This window comes from Pleurodeles waltl, chromosome 5, assembly GCF_031143425.1.
Source record: "Pleurodeles waltl isolate 20211129_DDA chromosome 5, aPleWal1.hap1.20221129, whole genome shotgun sequence".
In the NCBI taxonomy this organism is placed as follows: domain Eukaryota; kingdom Metazoa; phylum Chordata; class Amphibia; order Caudata; family Salamandridae; genus Pleurodeles; species Pleurodeles waltl.
This window is the reverse complement of record NC_090444.1, coordinates 957,360,732-957,376,578: the sequence shown is the minus strand read 5'-3', so window position 1 is coordinate 957,376,578 and position 15,847 is coordinate 957,360,732. Positions and strand designations below refer to the sequence as shown.

The 15,847-nt window shown below is 44.2% G+C and overlaps 1 protein-coding gene across 1 annotated transcript in view; it reads right to left on the bottom strand.

The window, feature by feature from the left end:
• Window positions 1-15,847, bottom strand: part of FBLN7 (fibulin 7) — a 698,570-nt gene that overhangs the window by 362,488 nt on the left and 320,235 nt on the right. The window lies entirely within an intron of this gene.

Sequence of the window (15,847 nt, the reverse complement as noted above, 5' to 3'; positions counted from 1 at the left end):
CTGCACACATTTCTGTCTGCGCTGGATCCGGGAATTTCCCCCAACTCCTAATCGTGAGTCGCTCTGCAAAGAAAGACTGATGGAGGAGGTGGTCTGGGACTGTCGGACAGATAGAAACATCACCAGAAATTATAAATTTTAAAGTTCAATTTATGTTATAGCATTCTGACTAAAGTTTTGCCATGGATCCTAATGCAAGCAAAGACACGGACCCCGTACAAGAGAAGATGTTGCCTACCCTCATTTCCTGTGGACCTCACGCCCTGAGACCTCAAGTCACATTTTTCTTCTATTGCCAACATCCCCCGTCTCCTCCTACAATGCTAGTGCAACCAGTACTTAGGATGATAATTACATGAAAGTGGCGCATTGGTCCTGATGTGACACTTTTCTTGCGTTGATCCTTCCCCACCTAACAACACCATGGTTGCGGCGTGTTTACAATATGGTGCACCATGGTGGTCGTTAGGAGAATAGAGTCTAACTGTTTGATGCTATTGTGGTTCTTTGCTGCACAAGCCTCAAATATTTTGACGCTAGTCCAGCAAAGCACAGGGATGCATTTCGATTTTAATGGGTGCGTCATTTTAACACCTGCCTTAACCAGGCATTAAAAATGATGGAAAAATTGGTGTAGTGAAATGTTGTAAGTTGCACTGAGACACTTTTTTGGACCTCCCTGAGTCAAAACGCCTCCCTTGCATGCATTACGCCTGGCGCAGGCATTATGTGGAGCAAAGCGTTGCAAAGTGGCGCAATGCATGCATTGCACCACTTTGTAAATCTGGTGTAGGGGAAAGGCCACCAGAGTGCCGCCTTAGTGTAAAAAACAATTAAGCTAGGGTGGCGCTAGGTGGTGCTAGGGGGCTTGTAAATATGCCCCTTAGTATTTTCTTTCTTAAGTGTAAGTGCAGGAGCCACATATATTCCTAGGAGCCTAGTCTTGATTTCACCTCAGTTCTCCTTCTTGGAGTCAACCTGAGGAAAACAAAACTGGCTTCAGGAATTATTTAGTTGTTCAGCAACAGAAGATTCTCGCTAGAGAAAGGGAACGGTCCTTTCTTCATAGCACATCCCACCGAAACGGTTAACATTTGAAGTAGAGTTAAGAAAGGGCTGAGATCAGTATGAATCACATCATACCTGTTTGCTAAAAGGTACTAACAAATTCTGAAAATGTTCTCACAGCGTTATGTATGGATTCACGTTTGCGTTTAAATAGCAATTTCGTTCCGAATAGCCAAGTTTAGTTTGTCTTGTAAGGTCTCAACTAAATGCTTGGTGGATGTTCCCCATCTGTTTCATACTCCTTGTTTTGCTGGACCCATGCTCTCAATAACCACTGTGAATTGCTATAAATACAACCAAGTTCACCAGTATAAATCAAGATCACTAAGGGGATACTTGTCAGTACCTCTATGTATATAAATCGTGTTTATGTATTTAAAATATTTGTGGCGAAATTGCGTAGGACTGTGACCGAGAAAAACACGGAATCACAATGTCAGCATCCTTGGCAAGTCAGTTGCCTTTACACATCATGAATGATGAACAAAATAGACCAAAACAATGACCTACTTTAAACAGCCAAGATGCACTTTCTTCAACATGATTTCAATGTGTGTAGCTTACGGGCCAGTTACTCTCCAATATACGTACATAATTTAAGAGAAAATGTATTTCGAGGACTGATAACCTTTACGTTGGCTTTAATTGCTCTATTAGGTTTTTTTTAACTCCTAGATGTATAAAGGGGATTGTCAGAAAGCAACCTCAAAATAGCCTCTGACTGCATATTTTAGTAGCCTGAACCAGCTTGTTTTAAATGTCTCAGGTTGCTAGCACAGAATGCCATTATTAAATGTTCAACCCTGACATCTACTGTGATCTGCAACCCAAGAGTTTGCATGGTGGCAAGGACAGTTCAGGCTTCAAAGGCTTGTAAACTGAATACCATAAAAGGCGTTGACTATAGCAATGTGGCTTCTTGCAGTCCCCAGCTAATCAATTACTGTTCTTTAGTTTCCATTGCAGACTAAAATCTGATTTAGTTTTGTGGTGGAGGTGGTCTTATGGGGAAGTGGTGCAGTTTTAATGAGTAGTGAGTTGTGCTGGAGAGGTTGGTGTAGTTCAACCGAACTGCTTACGTATTTCTTTCAGGTGGTCTGGATGAACACTGGCTGACATTATATTCAAGCTGTGTGGGATGTGTGCTTAGGATCTGTGCTTTGGTGTGCCTAGGGTGTGCTATTGTAGTGCGGTGTTTTAAACTCTTAGATGGCATTTCTCTAGTGAGCATTGTGATACCCTATTAAGGTCCTCATTATGATTGGCAGCAACAGTTCACTTTTGCTATCCCTCCAAACACACGTTGACTGGATCTTTGCCTTGGACCAGGTACATTGCACTGCTGCCCTTTAGCTTGGTTTGTGGTCAACACCACAAACAAACATTGGTATTCTGGGTCTGGCTGGTAAAGAGAGTTACCGTCTGGATCAGGAAACACAAGCGATGAGGGATTTGTGCATTAATCTCACATTTTTTACTATTGAAAATCCTCCTGGTCAGTGCCTCAGTAAAAAGAGAGGAATTAGAGGTTTGCTTGCTTGAAACAATGCAGAAACACTGAGTTGTGTTGTATTTAGATGATAGCAGGTTGGGGGTGCCTGGCAACATGACTTAGAATGTAGAATTGTGGGATAATCTGTAAGGCAGTGGGACAGTTGCTGCTGTCATCTGCCAGGGTTGTATGTCTATTTCTTCTGTGTGGAATAAAGCAATAATAAGGAAGAAAGAATAAGTGTGCTTCTTTTCATGTCCAGTATGCTATTCCCCATTCTATAGGTGGCTATACAGATGCAACTTGTGATCCTAGAGTAATAGTGAGATGTGGTGTTACCAGTACCCCCAGCTTCATAACACTAGGTATTGCAGTACCACCCCATTACTCCAGTTCACTTAATAGGTGCCTAGAAGGCATACCTTGCTTTGTTTGATATGTGTGTGTAATGTTATGCCTAAAGTGTACTGTTGAGGTTACACATGAGGTATCTAATTAAAACATCATGCTGTTGGGAGCTTGTTGATACCAAACTATATGGGATGTCTCACATTTTCTGAACCAGGGGTCAAATCGCTACACATCCAGGTCTAATTTATTCCAACACTTTGTTACATATACAACCACACAAACAGATGTGGGTTGTGCAAATGCACTTCTCATAATTGTGATACAAAAAACCCAGGGTCTGCTAATCCGTTGTGGAACACTTGCGCTTTGCAGCATGCACCTTATATGTGCTGAGGATAAATAAAGTAAGTGCGCATATACGCAATCTAGCTACAGAAGATCACTAAATAGGTGACACCTGTTTCGATATTATTTGACTACATGCCTAAGCCAAGTGGTGTACTAATTCATATTGAATAAACCCCCAACATTCTCAAATCTAAATGTGAAATTTGAAAATGTTTTGCACATATTTCTGCCTGTGTTATGAAGGAATAAGCTTTGCCCTATGCTGTTCGCGGGACCACGGGCTACTGGGCTTCAGCCATGGGAGCTGGGTCCATTTGCCTCTGATGTCCAATGGTCCATCTTTCTATGGTTCTGAAAATTGGGACAATTACATCCACTGCACCTGACTCTCAATGGTAGCAACGACTGACAATCACAGACGTCTCAAGGAGGTTAGCATGGGAATACAACAGGCTCAGCATTTAACAAATACCCAACAGCATAATAATTTGAATATTCAGACCAGTGCTCATCTATATAAAAGAGAAGTACTTTAATGTAAAGCTAATATTACACACTACAGATACGGAGATACTCAGAGCCTCTGGTATGTGAAAACTGCCCTAAAAGCAAAGATATCTCATCTGCTCTTCCACCACCTCCCATCAATCTCTCTCAACATAAGGGTAACTCTGGTGTGGGGCTCAGGCATGGGTCCAGTGCACTCCCCCATCAGGCAGAGTTTGCAGTCTTATGTGTCTCACTAAATGTGAATCTATGCGGTGGCCTCGGCCAGGCTTCTGTGTGCTTCAGTTTGTGTCCTACTCCCTGGGCAAGCAAGGTGCACTGGCTGCAGGCGCGCTGGCCCTCAGCTCCAACCCCTGGAGCAGACTCTGGACTGCAAGGTGAGTCTGAAGGCTCTAAGACTGGAGTGCAGCCCTCTTCGAAATGGCATGCCTGTTTAGGGCAAATGGTAAGTCAGCTGGAAGTTGGGTTCCACGGTTCTAATAGGGTTCTCTTCCACCTGGGCGGGTGGCAAGTCAGCAGCTGAGGAGGGCTGATCTACTGGTGGTTAAGGTAGAAATGCAATCTGCTTCTGGGTCCAAGTGGCAACAGTATTACACAGGCTACAGGCACACATGCACTGTGATGTTAGCACATGGATCTGGATCCTGCTTGTAGAAGCACAACTTTACACGAGTGAGCCAGTTGGTCACTTCCCCTGTGATACAGATCACAAGGTCTGGTCATGACTATACGATCAATGAAAAACAAAATGCTCCCACCACCGTTCTACATGCTAGTACCCATGACAGGAATGGTAGTCTTATCTTAATTAAAAAAAGAGTATGCCCCTGTAGGTGCAGGATGGGGCCAATACTGCAGTCACATCAAAGAACAGTACTAGGCCTTCACACACATCCTAGACAGGGGTTAGGCTAGGGCCAAGAACCAGGATAACAGATGCTCACAGGTGGATACTTACAGGAGGAGACACAATTGTACTCGATGTATGGCACACCCCTAACAGGCCGGGCGTCTTAAAATCAACACAAAAGTTGTCCTACTATCCCCCCACCCCGCAAAATCCCATTCAAGCTCACAAAGCAACAAGGTTGTGTCCGTGGTTTGCAAAGTGCAGCTACCATTCTGATTCACACTCTGTACAGACCTAGTTGAACACTGTACATTAGCACAATTTAGTTTAACGTGAAAATGCTTTATAAATTTGACCGTGTATTTCATTTCCCTCCTGTTTTACAAATCATCTTATTCAAAAGCGTAGAACTATGTGATATGCATTGTATTTTGAGAAGGGGCAAGCATTCCCCCAGTTAGCAAACTCAAGCTAGTACCATTGCATCAGAGAAAGCAACACCAGTAAATACTAAAGTGAAGAAAACATTCTGAAGTCATTTTTCTTTATTTCAGGAAGACTTCAGATCCTGCAGAAATTATGGCCCTGATAACCAGTGGCCCAATAGTACATGCGATAACTATCTCATCTGAAAAAAGCTGAGGTGTTCGGAATTTAACAAGTGTGATAATTATTGCCACACCACACCAAAATCTGCATGTCCCTCTATTTTCCAGACTGTTTTTTCTCCCTTTAAGTTCTAGAAGGTATGACCTGCTGAACTTTAACAAGGGGTGTAATTTTTATCACACCCAGTGTATCTGGATTCATTAGAAAAAGAAAAACTATTTTGAAAATTATCGGGCCACTCAAAATGAGATCATGGTCCACAATTTCTCCATCAAGAATCACAAATCAACAAGTCAACAAGTCTGCAATACGACACATTCTTGTTTTGAAAATCTGGCAAACTTCTGACTTGGCACACAATAATGAAAAACCTGGAATTAAAGTCAAGCTACACGATATGTAGGATAGACTTTTGCAGCTACCTCTAAATCCTGACAAGAAGGTTTTCTTAGGTTCGAACTCTCCCTGTCATCTTTAACACCTTCAGCTATTTCGTGATTTTAAGTCTGTAGCACGCTTCATTCGGGAATCTGTAATTTCTTTGTAGACTACTACAACTCATTCCATTACATTTCGGCTCGTACCAAGTGAGCATACTTCGGGAAGCCCAGAAAATGGCTCCATGCCTCTTTCGTGACTTGTGAAAAACCACATTACCCATTACTCCAATAATAACCACTGGCTGTCTGTGAAAAACGGGATCACTTTCAAAATCCTTTGCCTCACTTTAAAATGTCCTGTTTTCTAAGCACCCATGTACCTACAGAACAAAATAATAAGAAATATATTCCAGGGACCCCTACGCACTAAAGACTCGCCCTCCCAATCTTCAAAAGCAACTCCAAATCCAGAGAAGACAGGCGTTTTCCAGTGGCCGCACCACACCCCGGGAACAGCCTTTCTCGACACTCACAGAACTCTAACAATCTCCTTGCATTCTGGAAACCTAACCATTCTAAACTTCTCTGACTCTCAATGTTCCCCCACCTCTTCTCCGTCTGTATAGCACCTACAAGCAATTATTTTGTGCAGTGTGTGCTATGAAAATATGTATTAATAAATGAATATGCACTTATGAATCTCAGAGTTGAAATTTATGTTGGTTAAAAACCCACGATTGGCTGCAGGTGTCACACATGAGTTGGGACTACATGGCAGCAACGTTACCATTGTCAGTGCTTGCCAGGTGAACCAAGCACAACGAAGCCATGCCCCCAGGACCTCAGTATACCTTCCTAGCTGTAGGTGTTACATAAACCTCTAAAATGGTAAAGGTGTATTGTGGCTTTCTCTTCAACTACTGGTTGGGTATTTGGAATGTGGGGAAGTAATCTAGAACTGGCATTGATCAGGGATTCCATGAGTCAGTTGGATTTGACTCTGGTAGAGGGCTGGTCAGTTGGTGTGGTGTTGGAGGAATAAATCCTTTTCCTATAGTCCATTTGTCTACGTTTTCATTATTGCAACAAGGTGACAGTGACAAATAGAGGCAATGATGGAGAGAGGCAGCGCTATTGTGTGCATTCCTCATAACGTAATACATGTCAAAATACTAAAAACTATTGAAAAATATAAAGCCAAAATCATATTATTTAAATCTGCAGTGTCAGATCATGCTCCCGGGAGGTACTTTACAGGGGCACTTCAATCTGTGTCTTGTGTGCACAGCCTGCCACCGTTAGATCAGGAGGTATTAATCAATCTGTGTTTGCTTCACTGAATATAACAGAATTTCAGGTGTGCTAAGATGCATGAGTGGGCGGAACTTGAGGAGTTTTACTCTGTGGAAATCTGCAGTCACCTAAAAACTCCACAAGATTCTGCAGAGTACGGCGAGACGTGGAATTATGGTCACTGTACACAGTCGTGCAAAATCCATCTTCCCAGTGGTGTTCTGGGCTGCATGCTTCTTGAAGTGGCTTCACAGAAAAGCTATCAGTCCCCTCACCCATGCCACATTCTTCTATACCCGTAAGACAGTCTACATTTAAAAGGAAGCTCTGCGTGCCTCTATGAACTGAGCTATGCTATAAATCACCTTAGTAGTACCACTCCTCTAGTAACTAACCACCTCTTGAGCTCCACAACCCCAATACTCTTCACCACTCCACAGTTTTGCATCCAGCTCTCCTCACATGCTGACTGCCATAAACTTCTTAGCATCTAAGTGTATGCTCCTGCACTGGAGAGAAGCACACACCACTCGAAGATGTGCACTCTCGCAAGGAGGTGGTGACAGCTCGGTTTTGTTATGACAGCAGGCTGCTGGCGTGCATGCGCTTACTTCCCAAAGGCCAGACAACTAAAACTCCACTGTTCAACTGCACCACCGAGGGACATGAATGAGCAACGAACAATAACGGGCCGGGTCAAGCCCTTGACTTTTGATTTATGTATGGCTAGCTATATAACTTGGAAAACAGAAATGTACACCTTAAAATGTTTCTTGTTTTAGGATGGTGTTTTCATGCTTGACACATGGGTTTGTTATGGATAAAGATTTATGTAAAAATAACTGTTGCGTAAATATGTTTTTGGATACTAACATGAAACGTGGCATCGCATTCAGGGATCCAGGGTTGCTTCCAAATATTGCATAACCTAAGATAAACTAATAGGTTTTGATTAAAATGATTGTATTGTTGTGAGGATTCATTCTTTTGGGAAATGTTTTATGTCAGGCTTCCTGTTTTTAAAAAGCAGTCTTTTAAAATAAATTCCTAGTGGAACCCTTTATTTGTACAGTGATGGTTCCCCCATTCCCATAGTTGCAGAGTTACACCTCCACATATGGAAATAGCAATCTAGTCCAAAAGAACAAAAAAGGGTTCTAATATTGCTGGTACCATTCTATCGGCTTCTTCCTCAACCTGGGGTACTATGCCACTTTACGCTCAGACTCCGTAAATTGTACCTTCGTCCACTTTTCAGAACTTACGGAGTTAGGAAGTGCAAGGAGGCGGAAGCGCTATGTAAGCGTTCAGATGAGAAATACATTGTGACAAAGGTCTCAACTTATATCTTGGAAGCATGGAAATTACGTCTATCAATGCACCTACAGTTGGCACAGGCACAATAGCCTATGTTATCCCGTAGCTATTTAGCTTGGGAAATCGGTGCAGGGTAGTGTAAACTGGGTTAGGCCTCGGGCTTTTATTAAATGGCTGGAAGGCAATGCAAGGCCCCAAATGATTCGTCCCATAATAAGACATTTTAAATATTAGACTCATAATGTTTTTCTAGAATAAGTTAAGTTTTTATGTAAATTATGGTCAAATCAGGTTTTACGATAATGCATGGTAAATTGGATACATTTTGGCACATGTTAAATCAAAAATTCAAGCATAGTTCCTTTTATTGAGATGTTTTATTTAATGTGATTTTTATTGAGTTCGAGGGATTGATATCTATTGTGTGATTATTGTTAAGGCCGGATAGGCTAATAATAATTAAATAAAATGGAAATGGATTCTACGAATCCTCACGGGTAGTCATTTGTGAATGACAGAATGTCACCCCTAGACCACGGTACATGGACAAGAACCCCTCCGGCTGTCTCTCTCATTGGAAACATTTTTATTGTCCCCGTGTCTGGTGCAGCTTTAGCCTGTTTTGGTTCCAGACCATCACCTTTCTCTTTATCTCTCTTCTTTTCCCATCTGCCTTCCCATTTTTCTAATGCTCCCCAAATTTGAGCACTCTGCAGTATTTCTTTGAGGTGTGTCTTCATTCCGGTAGACCTCATGTGCTCCAAATCTTTAGGCTCGAAGTCTAATCTGTAGCTTCTTTTCAAATGTTTAGTACTCTCAATGTCAATGTAGTATTTATCCACCAGGTTTGCCAACCTCTGATGCACCTTGCTCACTTCTCTGGTTATTTTGGGGCACAGATACCTCAATTCTGCTTCCGTGTATGACTCTAGTCTGTTCACCCCCATTGTTCCTTCCACTAGCTCCATGGCTTCTACACCCAGTCTCACAAAATTCAGGTATTCTTCCCTTTCTGACCTCTCTGTGGTCACAGTAGTAGTCTGCGGAGTGGTGAGTTTGTCCAACCACTCATTCAATTGTTGTGCTGTTAAGCCTTGCAAACAAAATATTTCCAGACTGCACCATTGGTGTCTTTGTCATATTTGTACTCAATACCTGTGGGGTTAGCGTTCCCAACCCTGCTTGTCTCATTGCCTCCTAAGGAACCCCAATCGGACTAAAGTCTAACAAGGATCTAGACCTTTCGACTGTCTGTTCTCCCTGCAAGTATCCTGTGGACCCTCCTCTTATTGCCTCTTGGGTCATTATTCCCTGATCACATACGCCAGCCTTACCCTGGGCATACAGCGGTACTGGTGGACCAATAGTAATTGGCAATGATATGGCAGCTGGTGTCTGACCAGGTCCCAAACCCTGTGGAGCATTAACTCCAAGCTTGATTCATTATAGGTGCTGTAGCTACTGACTGCAGTCCTGCAACTGAAGTGTAACTCGGAACCAGCTGTTGCTGCGGCTGGGGCAGCAATTGCGGAGTTGGCTCAATCTGTACTAACTTTGATCTCGTGTATACCGGATCAGGCAGCACCATCAGACTCGTAGTTGTTTCCAATACTGGAACATCAAGATAAATCCTTTGCATCTGTGGTGGCTGCAACTGTATCTGAGTGTCTGGCGCAGTGGGTACACTGACACCATTCTGTATCAAAACTGTATCACTTGTCTGCACTGTACTTGTGTTGCCCTTATTTTGTGCCTGGTCTTCAGAACCCACACTAGTGCTCTGTACGTTATCATTTATGGCATATGGTGGCGGGCGATCAAGTAACAACTGATAAAGAAACTCTTCATCGTCTGAATCATCTGCGTCTACCCAAGACCTCTGAGTCTCCTTTGGTTTATTAGAATCCCTGTCTGTCTTACAAGTAGCCTTCTTTCCCCTGTGTCTCGTCTTCTTGTTTTATTGCCGGAAGCATTTTAAGTCTGTCAACTACTCCCCTTCTCCACATCTTGCTCTCATTATCCCATTTAGCCTCAGCTAAAGTATTTTCTGCTCTTTTCATGCTCCTTTCAAATTTCTGCTGTCTCTGTTGTATGGCCATCAAATCCCAAATTGCTAAAGCCTCATACTGAGCTGATCTCGGAGGCGGTTTTTGCACACTTAACATCATTCGCAAATTTTCCAGAACTCTTACATTAAACGTCCCGTATTCCGGAAATGCGAAACATCCCTCCTTCTTTGTCAATTTGCACCATTGTTTTATCCAAAGACATGGCGCGACTCCCTTCTTCTCCATTACAATATAAGCTGGAGTACCCTCAGGCGGTGTAGGCTCCCCCACACTCGCTGTAATATATGTATCTCCCCTCAAAGCACTCTTTAGAGCCTTGAAAAACTTAATTTTTGCGTAGTTTTTTTTGTTTTAGAATCTAATCAGTAAGTGACTTTAATTCCCAGAACACTCTTCACCCACCTTTCTCAACCTACGGACCACGGACGGCTGCCAATCCGTGCGCGACCCCTCTCAGCAACTGACCTATCCCAGCGCAGCTCAAATAATGTCACACTCACACACACTGCAGCTGACAAAGTCTTGCGGCTTGTCCTCCTCACACAAAACGAATGCAATATATTGCGAGCACCTTTAACAACAAAACCAAAATTTGCCGGTTTACTACAGGAAGGGTAACACAATCGCTTCAGAACTTTACAGAGATTTCACTTGAAGCCTCGGCCACTACTTTCTCCTTCTCAGCTCCCGCACTCGCAAGCAGAATTCGACACCCAAATCCTACTCTCGACTTGTCAATGGTTTGTTCTAGTGCACTTTAGAACTTGTCAAATCTCCATCGAAGGTTTCACTCACACAATTTGACTCAAACTCGACTTGTCAACCACGCCCGATTGACCTATTAAACCACACAAATTACAACGTAAACCCAAGTGTCTCCTACACTTGTCAATATATTCCGGAGTCTTAGACCATGACAGGTCCATACATCACCAACAACCACGTGGATAATTTTTTAGCACAAAACGCCACACTCACATGAAGTTCGTCGACTTCCCTACTCTCATACTGCGGAGTACGCCCACTCTTACTAAAACAACATTACCTGACCTAAATCCACACAAACTTCACAAATCACCTGCAATATGCCAAAGCTGAGCAAGCGCAAATTCTACACCACACATGCTAAAACGCCGAGAACATACCCAACTCACTTAGGCGAGCTCCGAGATTCCGGGAAACTCATGGGGAATTTAGAAACGCATCATACCTCCAATTTGCATTATCTCGAAAACACTTTTAAACAATGGTCCCTTATCCTAGGGGCCCAAAGGGCCTAAACCATCCTCTGCTACCAGAACTGCTAACGCGTCCCTTTATGATTAATTTACTCACTTTGGGACTTGTTTTAGGCCAATGAATCTTTTGACCCTGATTGAAGACACCTTAGGACGAGACAACTAATCAGCATATCAATCAATAAGTCAATAACGTCATCAAGGTTTACTGTAATAAGACAATTCACATTAGTTAAAGACATTAATAAAACTCAGAAACCACCATGACCTTTCGGTCACGAATAACCACACAAGTTTAGTACTATTATATGAAGTTTATTCCCTATTGATTACAATTCTACTAGTAAGTTTATTAATCTCAAAACCAAGAAACACATTAGCATAGTCACAATATGGCAACTCTGATAAGATTTCATCAAAGCAAGAATCACGAATATTAGAATATAGCACGGCGTCAACATATGTTATCCTTAGCAGAGAATCATTATTCCGTTATTCAACAAAGCATAGATTCAGTCATTTGTTTATTTGCGTCTGTTTAGTGAACCCCTCATCTATCCTCAAATTAGCACTGGCATGTTGGGCTTCATGCAAAAACAATTTAGCAACACCAATTTAGAAAACATCTAACTATGGTCTCTGTCAAAAGAAGTAGTTGGTACCTAGAAAGGAAAAGCAAACCGACAATTTAAATTTGTCACCCCATAACAGTTCTCACGTAGTTTATTGGTCCTTATGATTGACGTCTTCAGCGGGTAGAATGTCCGGTATGATTTCATACTCTTGTGGTCCTCTCTGCATCTTTAGCCCGTGGTTCCATTGTCTGTACCGATTCAGGCGACCTTGTACCTGCGAGTAGTGTAGACTGTTGCATTCAGCAAGAATGTTTCACTAAGCAAGTCAAATTTCATGAGAACGGATCTACTACAGTTACATTCATCTGCTAGCTATGGAAAAACATGAGTTCATATCCTTCAGCAAGTCAGCACACTGCACGTTGGAAAAACACATTTAATATGAAACCAGGCAGCTAGGCCTCGACTCAAGCTAACTAAGGCCTAATGATTTATTAGCAGAACTTTAACATATAACCTTTTATTATTAGTGCAAAATCATATTCTAACATAACATTTCATCATTACTAGAAAGTTTCATTAGTCATTGTATATATTGGCGGCCACTCCCCGTGGGCACATTTCAAACGCATGTTTTAGCAAAATACATTAATACATTATGTATGCGCCATTATTACGCATTAGTTCATAAACATTTCATATTAATTTCTAAGTATATAAGCTATGCTCTCTCACCGCCAAGCTGGCGGCTTCCAGACCGCTGTATTATGATGTTCCTACGGGGCTGGCGGGACAGTTGGTACGGCGGCATTGGCTTAGGTTCTGAAAAAGGGCAGAGGCCAATCCCAGCTGCACTGACTGTGCTGCCAGCACAGTTGGAATGCGCAATGTCCTTGAAGGTAGACAGTACGCATTCCCACTGTGCTGACAGGGGGGCCTCTGCACTGGACTGCCCATGACATGGGCAGTGCAGTGGCCCTCCTATGGCCCCATCTTTGTGTTTCTGCCGGTCTTTTCATGCCAAGGTCTTCGTCATGAAAAGGCCGGCGGAAAGGCAAGTTGTGACCAGTACAGCGATGCCAACATCAGCAATGCTGCCAACGGTCAGGATCCAGGATCCTGTTGGTGGGGCTGTCTTGTGGTGGTCCAACCACCATCATCGTAATCTGGCTGACGGATTGCCAAGGTTTCTGCAGTTGGGTCACCACCACGGGTGCAGCGGTCTCAGGACCGCCGTACTTGTAATAAGGCCCTTAATGTCTCTCAGACTAGGACTGGCAAAGTTTTTATTTTGCAACAACATATTTGCAAAATTTCTGTTTTTCACCTCTCACATATTTTGTTTATTTTTTCTTGGTAGCCACACCCACCTGAATAATTTTCACCCACAAGAGAGTTGTTCGAGGAGAAACGTCTCAGAGGAATTATAAAACTGATGTATGCTGCTGACATTTTCTCCTTGACCCAGTCTCTCAACGATATCTTGCATGGCTATGTAAGCGGCTCATCCTTTGCATACAGTTGCCACAGAGATGCCCAGTGAAGTGTTTATTTAATATAATTTTCATGGAAATTATACTTATTAAATATTAATAAGATTATTCAATTTTGCATTATATCCTGGCCCATTTCACTTCTCTTGTCATAGGCATTCACCAATGTGACGTCTTAAGTACTGGCTATCTTCATCCTGCTTCTTGACATAGGACCTCATTACAACCCTGGCAGTCGGTGTTAAAGCAGCGGTAGTTCCGGCAACAGCCAAGTGGAAAAAAAAATGGAATCACGACCATGGCGGAAACCGCCAACACAGACAGCCACTTTAACACTCCGGCCGCCACAGCGGTAGAAACAAACACCGCGGCGAGACAAAGTACCACCCACACTATTAGAAGAGGCCTGTCCGCCACCTTTTCTGGGGCAGTACCAACGCGATCAAAAGCACGGCAGAAACAGTACACAGAAGGGAAACCATACACCTCTCGACACCCAACGAGGAACCAGGATGCAATGGAGCCCGAACTACACGTTCTGCCCATGCTGGTCTTCCGCCTTCTGTTTCAGGAGCAGGAATGACGCAGTCAACGACCACAGTGAGTACTGCACCTACAACACAGGGGAGGGGGGGAAGGAAAAGAGAGTGACACACACATGCAACACACAATACCCCCACCCTCACCCACAACACCATACACACAAATACATGCAACAACATTACATATACACCCCCTCACCCCCTGGAAGAACGCAAGGACAAATGTAAATGATTGTAACGATTGTAATCAATAAAAATCAGATAGTGCAAGTTCAAAAATCAGTATATACAAATATGTACACCAACTACACAAGTCCGGATATTAATCAAGCATCATCCCTGGATCAGTGTCCCAAAATGCATGGACAAAGCCCACACAAGATACCTGACTCGAAACGGAGAGAACACTGCAGGGGCATCAGAGTGAAATGAAACAGGCACCTCAGGGGGAGGGGGGGACCTCAGCCGGATGAACCCATGACGCCACTGCTCCACGAGGGGGCTTCATGCCCACTGCTGTATCCTGGGGAGTACAAAGCCACAGTCTCACAAGTCTTTCCAGTGGGTGGTTTGCCCACTGCTCTATCCTGGGGAGTGCAAAGCCACGGTCTCACAAGTCTTTCCAGTGGGAGGTTTGCCCACTGCTCTATCCTGGGGAGTGCAAAACCAAAGTCTCACAAGTCTTTCCAGTGGGTGGTTTGCCCACTGCTCTCTCCTGGGGAGTGCAAAGCCACAGTCTCACAAGTGGATAACAGTCTCCACTGGTTTTGGAGGGGGCTTGGTGCCCAGAGTGCTTCATCCTGCCAAGGACTGTGTGAGTGGATGTGATTCTCCACTGGTTCTGGAGGGGGTTAGGTGCCCAGAGTGCTTCATCCTGCCAAGGACTGTGTGAGTGGATGCAGTTCTCCACTGCTTCTGGAGGGGGCTTGGTGCCCAGAGTGCTTCATCCTGCCAAGGACTGTGTGAGTGGATGTGATTCTCCACTGGTTCTGGAGGGGGCTTGGTGCCCAGAGTGCTTCAGCCTGCCAAGGACTGTGTGAGTGGATGCAATTCTCCACTGATTCTGGAGTGGGCTTGGTGCCCAGAGTGCTTCATCCTGCCAAGGACTGTGTGAGTGGATGCAGTTCTCCACTGGTTCTATAGGGGGCTTGGTGTCCAGAATGCTTCACATGCAGTGTGGCAGGTCCCATTCCCTCACCTGGGTGTGTGTGCCACGAGATTGCTTGGAAACAGGTAACATGATACGCCATGGAGGCAGAAACATACCCCACCCTGCTGAGGCTTCGCCTGCCACCTGCAGGTGCAAACAGAGAGTCATGCCTCATGAAAGCTGGGCAGGGTCCAGGATGTCTCCTGCAGCCTCGGACGGCTGCCCACTGGGGATGATTGGCATGTCAGCTGTGGTGGCACTGTCCGAGCACGTCGCGGGGCTGGTGGTGGTGCTTACGGCGGTGTCTGTGGCGGAGGTGCTGGCGGTGGTGCATGTGTCTGCACCTGTTGAGGGACACAGCAGGACAGCTCCTGCAGCCTCGGGTGGCTGCCCACTGGGGATGATGCCGGGGACTGTTGCTGAGGCAGCAGACTTGCAGGTGGCCATGCAGGTGGCCATGCAGGTGGCGGTGCTGGTGGCAGTGCTGGTGGCAGTGAAGGTGGCGGTGCAGGTGGCGGTGTCCACCGCCGTACAGGTTGATGTAGTGGTTGACAGAAGGGGTGAC